This window comes from Aegilops tauschii, chromosome 7 (assembly GCF_002575655.3).
Source record: "Aegilops tauschii subsp. strangulata cultivar AL8/78 chromosome 7, Aet v6.0, whole genome shotgun sequence".
Classification (NCBI taxonomy): Eukaryota; Viridiplantae; Streptophyta; class Magnoliopsida; order Poales; family Poaceae; genus Aegilops; species Aegilops tauschii.
In genome coordinates, this window is record NC_053041.3 from 146241875 (window position 1) to 146251365 (window position 9491).

General features: G+C 46.5%; 1 long non-coding RNA gene across 1 annotated transcript; it reads left to right on the plus strand.

Moving 5' to 3' along the window:
• The first annotated feature begins 3138 nt into the window (after window positions 1–3138).
• On the plus strand, window positions 3139–9266 carry LOC141027930 (uncharacterized). The gene is made up of 3 exons (XR_012189956.1): window positions 3139–4499; window positions 4600–6411; window positions 7812–9266. It is a non-coding gene; the product is annotated as an uncharacterized lncRNA (long non-coding RNA).
• The last annotated feature ends 225 nt before the right edge of the window (window positions 9267–9491 follow it).

A 9491-nucleotide genomic window follows, 5' to 3' on the forward strand; every position in this document is an offset into this window, starting at 1 on the left:
CTTGTGTCCCCTTGTTCTTTGGGTTCGTCGAGCTAGGCCGTGAGATCATGATGCGTGTGATCTAGAGGGGGAGAGATCTTCGTGCGCACCCCAGTGTTCGAACCTCAAGGGTTTTGCCGGAACCCGAAATCCGACATTTGGCACGCCAGGTAGGGGTGCGCTGAAGCTTTCCTCTCGTCGATCCGCGTTTCGCCACTCCACCAAGTTCATGGCCGACGCTCATCGGGCCCGCACTGAGCGCCGGGCTGCTCTCGCCACCCGTGTCGCTCTGACAGCCCCTGCCGGCGGGCCTCCCCGTCGTTCTCCATCACCCGCGGCCAACGCCGCCACCGGTCTGGCGGGAAACGAGCAGCAAGCGTCCTCTCTGCACCCCTCCGTGCGGCGGGATGGTCGCACCGCCACTCCGTCGCCGACCGCAGCCGGCTCGTCGTCTCACGCTCGTCGCGCTCCCACGGACGCGCAGGCCGCGCTGCTCATGGCACGCGAGCTCCTGCGCTACCGCCCGGTCGACGACCTCTACGAGGACTGGTTGGACTGCATCGCTGAGCTCGTCAGCGCCGCTGGGGGCTCCCCCGCACCATCCCTCTCGCTGCCTCGCCCTCCGCCAGCTGCGGCGACGTAGCTCACGGAGCACCTCTGCCACCTCTGCACCAAGACGGCGCTCTGGCGCCAAGATGCGCGGCCCCTCGGCACGACCCGCCACGCCGGGCTCCCGCGCGGGAAGAAGGAAGCTGCCAAGAAGTTCCCCGGCCGCAAGAAAACGCTCCACCGCTCCAAGCACCGCCACGTCAGGATCGCTTGCCGCGGCAGGGCCACGCGCCAGTTGCTGTGGCGGCGCGAGGACACCAAGATCAAGCTCCGCCTCCACGACGGGCCCCGGTGGCCACGGCCGGCTGTCGCGCCTTCACTCCTGAGCTGCGTGGCGTCGTTTGGCCGGGCAAGATCAAGCCGGATCTGCCTCCTTGCTACGACGGCACCCCCGACCCTGCGGAGTTCTTGCAGCTCTATGAGATGAGCATCTAGGCGGCCAATGGCGACGAAAAGGTCATGGCGAACTGGTTCCCCATGGCTCTGAAGGACGGCGCCCACTCATGGCTCCTGAACCTGCCCCCGGTCTCGATCTCCTCCTGGGATGAGATGCGCGACCGCTTCGTCACTAACTTCCAGGGAACTCGTGACCGTCCTCCGGCCGCGGGTGACCTGCGCCGTATCAAGCAGCAGCCAGGAGAGACCTTGCAGAAGTACATCCAGCGCTTCAACAGCGTTCGTCTCAAGATCCCCAAGGTGACGGACGAGGCCATCATTTCGGCGTTTTCCGATGGTGTCTGCGACGTCAGGATGAAGGAGGAGCTCGCCATCCACGAGGATCTATGCACGGCTCTGGAGCTATTCAACTTGGCGACCAAGTGCACAAGAGCTGAGGAAGGGCGCCTTTCCCTCCTCGAGCTCCCTGCTACCGACCCAGAGGAGAAGAAAGCCAAGGCCAAAGACGTGAAGCGCAAAGGAGTGGCCGTACTCATGGCGGAGCCTAATACGAAGCGCGGCCGGGACCATCCCGAGTCGTCCAAGCCTTCCACAACGTACACAGCCACAACACCAATGACTGTCAGGAGCTCAGGGCCATTCGAGATGGACGCTTCAGTCGACGCCCCGAGCGCAACGACCGGGGCTACGGCCGAGGAGGAGGACGAGGCGGAGGTCACTGGGACGATCGCGGCCCACGCCAGGAGTGGCGCGACCGGCCTCGCGAGGACCGCTGGCAGGATCAGCCTCGCGAGAACCGCCCTCATGGCAACACTGGTCTTCCTCCGCTGCCGCCACCACCCAGAAGGAACGACGACCACCATCAGGACGAAGGAGCTGGGGGCTTCCAGGAACCGCGCGCTATCGCCTGCATCTTGGGCGGAGCTCAGGCCCCAGCGTCTCAGCGTATCTTCAAGCAGTTTGCTCGCGAGGTGAACGTGGCTCTTCCCGAGCTCGAGGCCACATGCCCGCTTAGTGGTCCAAGTACGCCATCACTTTCAGCTCGGCGGACCAGCTCAAGTGTGCCGCAGCCGCCAGTGCTCTCCCAATGCTCTGCTCGCCTGTCATCAGCAACGTCCAAGTCACCAAGACCCTCATCGATGGCGGTGCGGGGCTTAACATCCTGTCCGTCGACACGTTCAATCGCCTTCAAGTACCCTATGATCAGCTGCAACCGACCAAGCCCTTCTCAGGAGTGACCGATGGTTCCACCACCCCAATCGGGCAGGTCCGCCTCCCTGTCACCTTTGGTGGGTGCAACAACTACCACACCGAGCTCATCGACTTCGACGTCGCCCACATTCGTCTGCCATACAACGCAATCCTCGGGTACCCAGCGTTGGCCAAGTTCATGGCAGTGAACACTGGATTCAGCAATCAACGCAATGTCCAGATAAGAAGCCCTTTATAGGGAACAGAGACGGCCCATCTACGTTGGGCAAGATCCTTGATAAGCCTTGCCAAATTCATGGCACTTCGGATAAACCTGCTAATCACTCGGACCGAAACTGCTGAGTCATAAAGCAAGCCGGCAAGATTGCAGCCGGGAAACCAGGCAAGAGCCATCCTCATAGTGACGATGAGGATGAACCCCGCAGGCCAAGTAATGAAGGCCAAAAACAGTTTCCTCCCGAAGTAAAAGAGGTGAACATGATTTATCTTACCCACATCCCTAAAAAGGAGAGAAAGCGAGTGCTATGTGATGTCTACACTTTGGAGCCCATAGCGCCGAAGTACAACCCATGGTCAACTTGCCCGATCACATTCGACCGATGAGACCACTGATACGTCTCCAACATATCTATAACTCTTGATTGTTCCATGCTATTATAGTATCAATCTTTGATGTTTTATATGCAATTATATGCCATTTAGATACATTAAAACTGCACACTTTTCCAGCCTTCTCAGATCATCAGCGTCCTCAGCCGTCCGATCGTCAGTTTTAAGCATTTTCAGCCGTCTGATTAGATGTGAATCGCGCGTTCTTTCGCTAATACTGACCGCACGTCGTCTGGGCCGCTGCTCCGTTAGCTTTTTTGGAGGTTCTGCGTTAAATTGGGCCCAATGGGTTGTACGAGTCTCCTTTCCCCACCCGAACCGGATCGAGACGCAGTCTCGCATAGCCCCCTCCTCGACTCCTCTCCCCGACCTCTCTCCTCTTTCTCCCAATCTAGGCGGCTGGGCATATCCTTCCCGGCAGCGCCGCCGACCACGGCATCGACCTCGACCAGCGGCCCCCCTCGCTCTTTTCCGATCTCTAGCGGCAGTGCGCATAGCGAAATGGCGGCACCCTCTCTGTTGATTTGCCTACCACGTGCTCGGAGCCGTCCTTTAAGCTGGAACGCAACCGTCGCTGCCCGCCACTGGCTTTGTCGCTCTGGAGCCCTTCGCTAGGTGCGCAAGCAGGCAAAACGTGCCATAAGCATCAAGGGATTTGGGGGAACTTATCTGCAGGTCATGACACCCTCTCCTTTGGATGTTGATGTCAAACCCTCCTCCGAGGTAACTAGACCATCACATAAATACAACTTTGCAAAAATTATGTTTCTCATTGTCTTCCGCTCACGCCCGTACAATATTTCATTTTTGTTTTATTTTGAAAAGCGAACAATATTTTCATTTAATGTGTGAATTTTCTCCATACTACTAGAGCCAGGTGCAGGTCAAAACTTTGTGCTATGAGGTAAGGAAATATTTCTGGAGGAAACTAAAGTTCATGTATGGTAGATCTTTCCCACATTTTTGCATTGGTGTTATTTTATTAATATAGTTAATTGGTTGTTACAAAATATAATTATGGTTTCCTCTATTCAGTTTTAGTAACATCATGCCAACATCCTCATAGTTGTGTTTTGCACTTGTATTTATTTATGTTCTATTCCGTTTTCTTGTGTAGAAGCAACCAGCTAGAAAAGGCAGGAAGGGTGTCTTAATCATCGTGTTTTAGTGCTGCATACAATAAGTTGCCTGCTCTGAGTTTTATTTCATGAAGCATACTTCAATCTTTGATACAAGTGGAAGATGGTGTTACCGTCAGCCAGAATTGCTTGTTGCTGCAGGATTACATTAATAATTTTTCACCAGGATTGTTGTGTCATCCGAGCATTTTACTCTGTACGGGTATGCCTCTTGAAATCTCCCAAATAAAATTCCTACCTATGCTCATTTCAATGGTGATTTCATATTTTATACTATATATGTAATGCTTTCAAGTTTCTTCCATAGATTCATATTTTATTATGATTAAATTTATATCATGGAAAATTTTATATTCATCATATTTTTTGTAGAATTATCACTGCTCTATGTGTTTGACTGTTTGTCCTTTTTGTTCCATGCAATTAGGCATGGAATAACTTCCATTGTTCTTTACTTCAGCAGTGTCTTGCCTTGTTGTATCTGTGTGTCGCCAGACCTCTTCTTCGACTATGCATGTGTGTTGCTTTGGGAATCATCGCAAAAGAGATTACAATGTAATTTTGCTAGAGTTTTTAATGAGTTCACTTTGTTTGAATGTGGGACCTAATAGGCGACACATGTAATAGTATTTTGACTTATCCACTTTTTGTGTAGGAGCCTAAGCGAGCATGGAGAAAACTTTTGAACCATCTACATGACAGATCATAAATCGGTTACATGTATAATTTTTATATTATAAATCTGAAAGCAATCATTTGTTTTATATTGTTACTCTAAATCTCTAGGTATCGATTGCTTTATGTAATACTAATTTCCAATCAAAAATTCTTTCCATGTTATAAATCAGAAATCTTTTATAGTTCCAGCGTATGTACATGATTTTGTAGTCCCTCGGCTGGAAACATATAGTACTTACCATTTTTGTATTTTCCTACAATGTTTATTTCCATGTTCTACAGATTAGCTGACTAAGTGCCTGAAAGAAAACCAATTGCTATATATACTGGAGTTAGCAAAAAATCAAGTACAATACACTAGAGTAATATACTAGAGTGTATGTACATCTTGCAATATATGTCAGCATCCAAATTTTATTTTTGCACACCCCGTAGATTATCTTCCTCTAAATCTGCCCTTTTTCAGTTGTGAGCAACTATAGTAATACGTGAAAAATATAACTTAGGTATGATTGTTTTCGCTTTCTAATTCATGAGTGTCTCTGCTATTACTGGAGTACAGACTCGGTATCTAATTTTTAACATGTGATGCCACGGCAACTATGTGTGGCGAACATGATTGAACATTATAAGCTGGCCTCAAGAACACGAAAGTCCATTCCATTTGATTTCGCTGGTCCTCATAAATACTCATGTTGCTTATTACAGTTCTGAGGTATGCGAAAAAAATTAAGATGGGTTTGAGTGACTATTTCTTTAGAATGTCTAACCCTTATTATACAATTGCTAGAGATAAAACAATCCTAATACCTCTAGCCGGGTTTAATTTAGGACATTAATTTTGGTTGTTGAACAGGGTTTCACTACCCTGTCGGTGATAGTTCAAACTTGAGATAGCTCTGTACCAGTTGAAACGAAGTAACACAACAAGCAAGGGTGCCAATGAGGCTATAGACTCTTATTGCTCAAACTTATTGAATAGAATTGCATAAAGTTTGGTTGTTGCCAGATGAAGTTGTTGAAGAGGATTCAAGTTTCATTGCAATAAATTTTTTGATTGAGTCTTTGCTGAAATTAATTTCAGTACTAATGCAATTACAAGTAATCATATCTAACTTGAGCAGCTCAGGTTGGTCATAGTGGAGAGTAACTTAGACTAGTGTCATGCATATGACACTAGTCTTTGTTACTACCTTCATAGTGCAAAGTAACACACAAGTAGTATCATAGATGATTGCATTTATTACATTATAGACTCATTTTGCTTTGGTTTGCGTTATGTTACAGTAACATATTATGGTACTCCTAACACCTCTCTCCTCATTAACTATATACCACAGAAGCAAACTTGTCTTGGAATGCGCTATGTTACTTCCTAAGTTACTCCCACTATGACCAGCCTCAAGGACGCACTGGTTGCATGCTAGGTGTGCTGACGTATTACACGTCTTCGCATTTATTCCACTTCACTTTGGTTCTAATACTATTTGTCTTTTGTCTTACACAAGATGTTACTTGCTATATCAGTTATGTTGTCATGCAACGATGTGGTTGCTGATTGGTCGACATTTCAGTTTGGATCCTATTTAATTCATGCAAGTCTAGCGACACCCTTTTCCATTCGTATTATGCAGGATATTGTTATTTAATATTCTAACTAATTATCCTTGTTAGCAGTCATCACATGAATGTGATGAACTCCATGAGAGATAGCCAGGTGCATCAGGCTCACCTAAGTCTTCTTTGTTTCTGAACATGGTGGCCCTTTAGTACAAGTCTGAAGATTCTGGTAATGCACCATGTAAATGTAACATCCCAAATTTTCAATTTGGATAGATCATCATTGCATAGCATATTTTATTGCATTTTTGCAAATCCTCGAATAAATCCTAAGCAACTCAAGGACCCTCGGAGAGAGTTGGGGATTTTCCCGATTTATCATATTTGATTTTCATCAAATAATAAAACGAGGATTTTGGTTTAATTATTTTCTCTTCGGAAAAATATTTCATATTAAAAATAAATGAGAGGAGAAAATATGACTTCTCCAAAACAATTGAAATACGGGAGGAAAAATATTAAAATCATATATTGGATTTTATTCGAATTTTATTTGCAATTTTAATTGCACTAAAAAATTGCACGTTTTCAAAACTGCATTTTTGTGTCAAAATAAATGTTCACCCTGTTCTAATTATTTTAACTAGACGGGGAAAATTTGTTTTATCATTTTTGGATTTTTATTTATTTTTCTGTGATTTTTTGATTCGGCGGAATAATTTAAGAAAAACGCGTCCGACCGGGCCAAGGCCCAGCCGAGCGGCCGGCCCAGCCCCGCCGTCTCCCTCGCGCGCACGCGAGCGCCGCCGCCGCCCGAGTCCGCCCCGAGCACGGGAGCCGCCGCCGCCTTGCCCCCCCGCCACCAGCCCCCCCCCTCATAAATACCCCCTCCCCCCCGCCGCCGCCCTCCCTCTCACCCCGAGCCGCCGCCCTAGCCCGCACTCGCCGCCGCTGCTGCAGTGCCTCGCCGCCGCCGCTCGCCCGTCGCCGCCGCCGCCCCTCTCCACCCGCGCGCCCCGCCCGAGCCCCGCCGCCTCGCCGCCCCCTCGCCGGAGGCCGACCCCGCCGGAGCCCCGTCCCGACGAGGTATCGATCCGACGCCGTTGCCGGTTTTTTTATTAAACCGTTCGTTTTTTTTTAAACCCTAGATCGGTTTATTTTCTTCGGTTTTATTATTTAGTGAACGTTCACCGACCCGTTCGTTTTAACGAACGTGTTCGTCGGATTTTCACTGTTGACGAATGTCCGTTCTTTAACCGTTCATCAGTTTTCTTTTTCGTCGGATTTTTCCGCGATTAATCCAGATCTCGATTTCTGATCGGATCTTCGTTTTTGTTTAACTTTTCGCTCGTTTATCGGAATCAAGCGATTCAAGCGCCTAGAGTTTCGTTTTGAAATTCTCTTTCCGTTTAACCTACTCAGACAAGTTTTTGCTACTGTAAAATTTGACCTAGATCCAGAATAGTAAATGAAGCTTGTTTCTTTCGCCGTTTGACTTTCGTTGCTTCGTTCGAGTTGATTCTTTTTGCAAACCGGAGTTCTTAAGTTGAACTTTCTGGTTGGATCTTTTATTTGAGTTTTACCTGTGCATTAGATGAGTACTTATTGTTTGCTTGTTTGTTGCGATAGAGTACCCGGAGTGCGCCGCTTGTTACTTCGAATCGCTAGGTTTTGCGGATCATCAGCAAGGCAAGTAACACTTTGATCATACCTTTTCATACCCAGTTTTTATTGCATTAGATCAATCCTCAAACATTGCATGGTTAGGATCTAATTAAATTGTGGGTATTGGGATGTAGTTGAGGTAGTACTTATTACCTGTGTTCTTTATCAAACCCTTGGGAGTTACTTCTACATTGCTATTATATTGCCATGCTATGCTCGTAGACGTGGATTGGGTTTGAGAGATATTCATGACAGATGTGAGATTGTTAATGATGGTTTACTTAAGGTGGCAACTAAAACTTACATCTGGGTGGATTGAGGCACCTGGAGAATCCAGTGTTGTCTGTTTTTATAAGGACCGCCACCCAGGCTCAAAGGGATCATAAGATTATTCATGCTAGAAACTTCCGTGTGCAGCCACAAGCTATTATGGGCTCTAGCATAGTTGAGTAGGTTACATGATCTCTTGAAGAGGTGGGCTAGCAGATGTAGGGGAAAGTAGGTGTAACTGTCCATCCGGAGTAAAAGTGATTGTTTCTGAAAGACTGTGTCTCGGTCATCCATTTCTCAAACATCATGTAGTGCGAGAATCAAGCGGAGGCGATCGAGTCTTGTGGGGAAAAGTGCGCAAACTTCTGCAGAGTGTACAAACTAATCATGGTTAGCCGTGTCCCCGGTTATGGACAACTTGAGTATCTAGTACCTGGATTATCATGTGAATCTCATCATGTTACTTTTAATTAACTTTGTTGGGTTAATGATGACACTTAATTGGGATTGAGATGCTGTCAACCATCTCAATGTTTAACAACCACCATGATAGTTAAATAAAATTTATTCCTTTGCAGTAGGGAAAAATTGGCTTTTCGCAAAACCATAACCATAGAGCTTTCCACCAGCCAAATATGCATGTAGTATAGCATTATTATGTTCATTATTCTCTATGTGTTATTTTGCCAGCATATTCTATGTGCTGACCCGTTTTCGGGCTGCAAGGTTTTATGTTGCAGACTTTTCAGACGACGAGTAAGGTGCCTTAGGTCGTGGTCTTATACTCAGTGATGCCGTTGGAGTTGATGGACTCACTTATCTTCCAAGTCTTCCGCTGTTATCGTATTTAGATGGCCTTAAGCCATATTTATCATACTTATTCTCTTTGGAGATATTCGATGTAATAAGCGTGTGATTTCTATTCTGTTATAAATCCTCCATTTGTACTGTGCGTGTCAGCATTACTGATCCAGGGATGACACTGGTGCACAGCAGCACAGACTATTTGAGGTCTGGTCGCTACAGTAAACAATCTACATATTGGTCTGGATTATTCTAGGGAGTATGGCTTATTGCTTATTATGTCTTGGTAGTGATGATTAGTTGTATTTACTATCAAAATTATCATATGGACTAATGTATATGTTATACCAATCCAATTTGCATATGTGAACCTTGCTTTTACCATGTGTATATGAGATTTCCTCATATTACGGACTAATGTATGGTTATATTTATGCAAATTTAATATGCTTCATGTGGTAATAAATTTACAAAAAATTCTTATCATTTAGTTGTACAAATAGACAGGCGCAGCAACGCGCGCCATCCATGATCTAGTTATATATCATTTTTTGGGACTAACCTATTAAC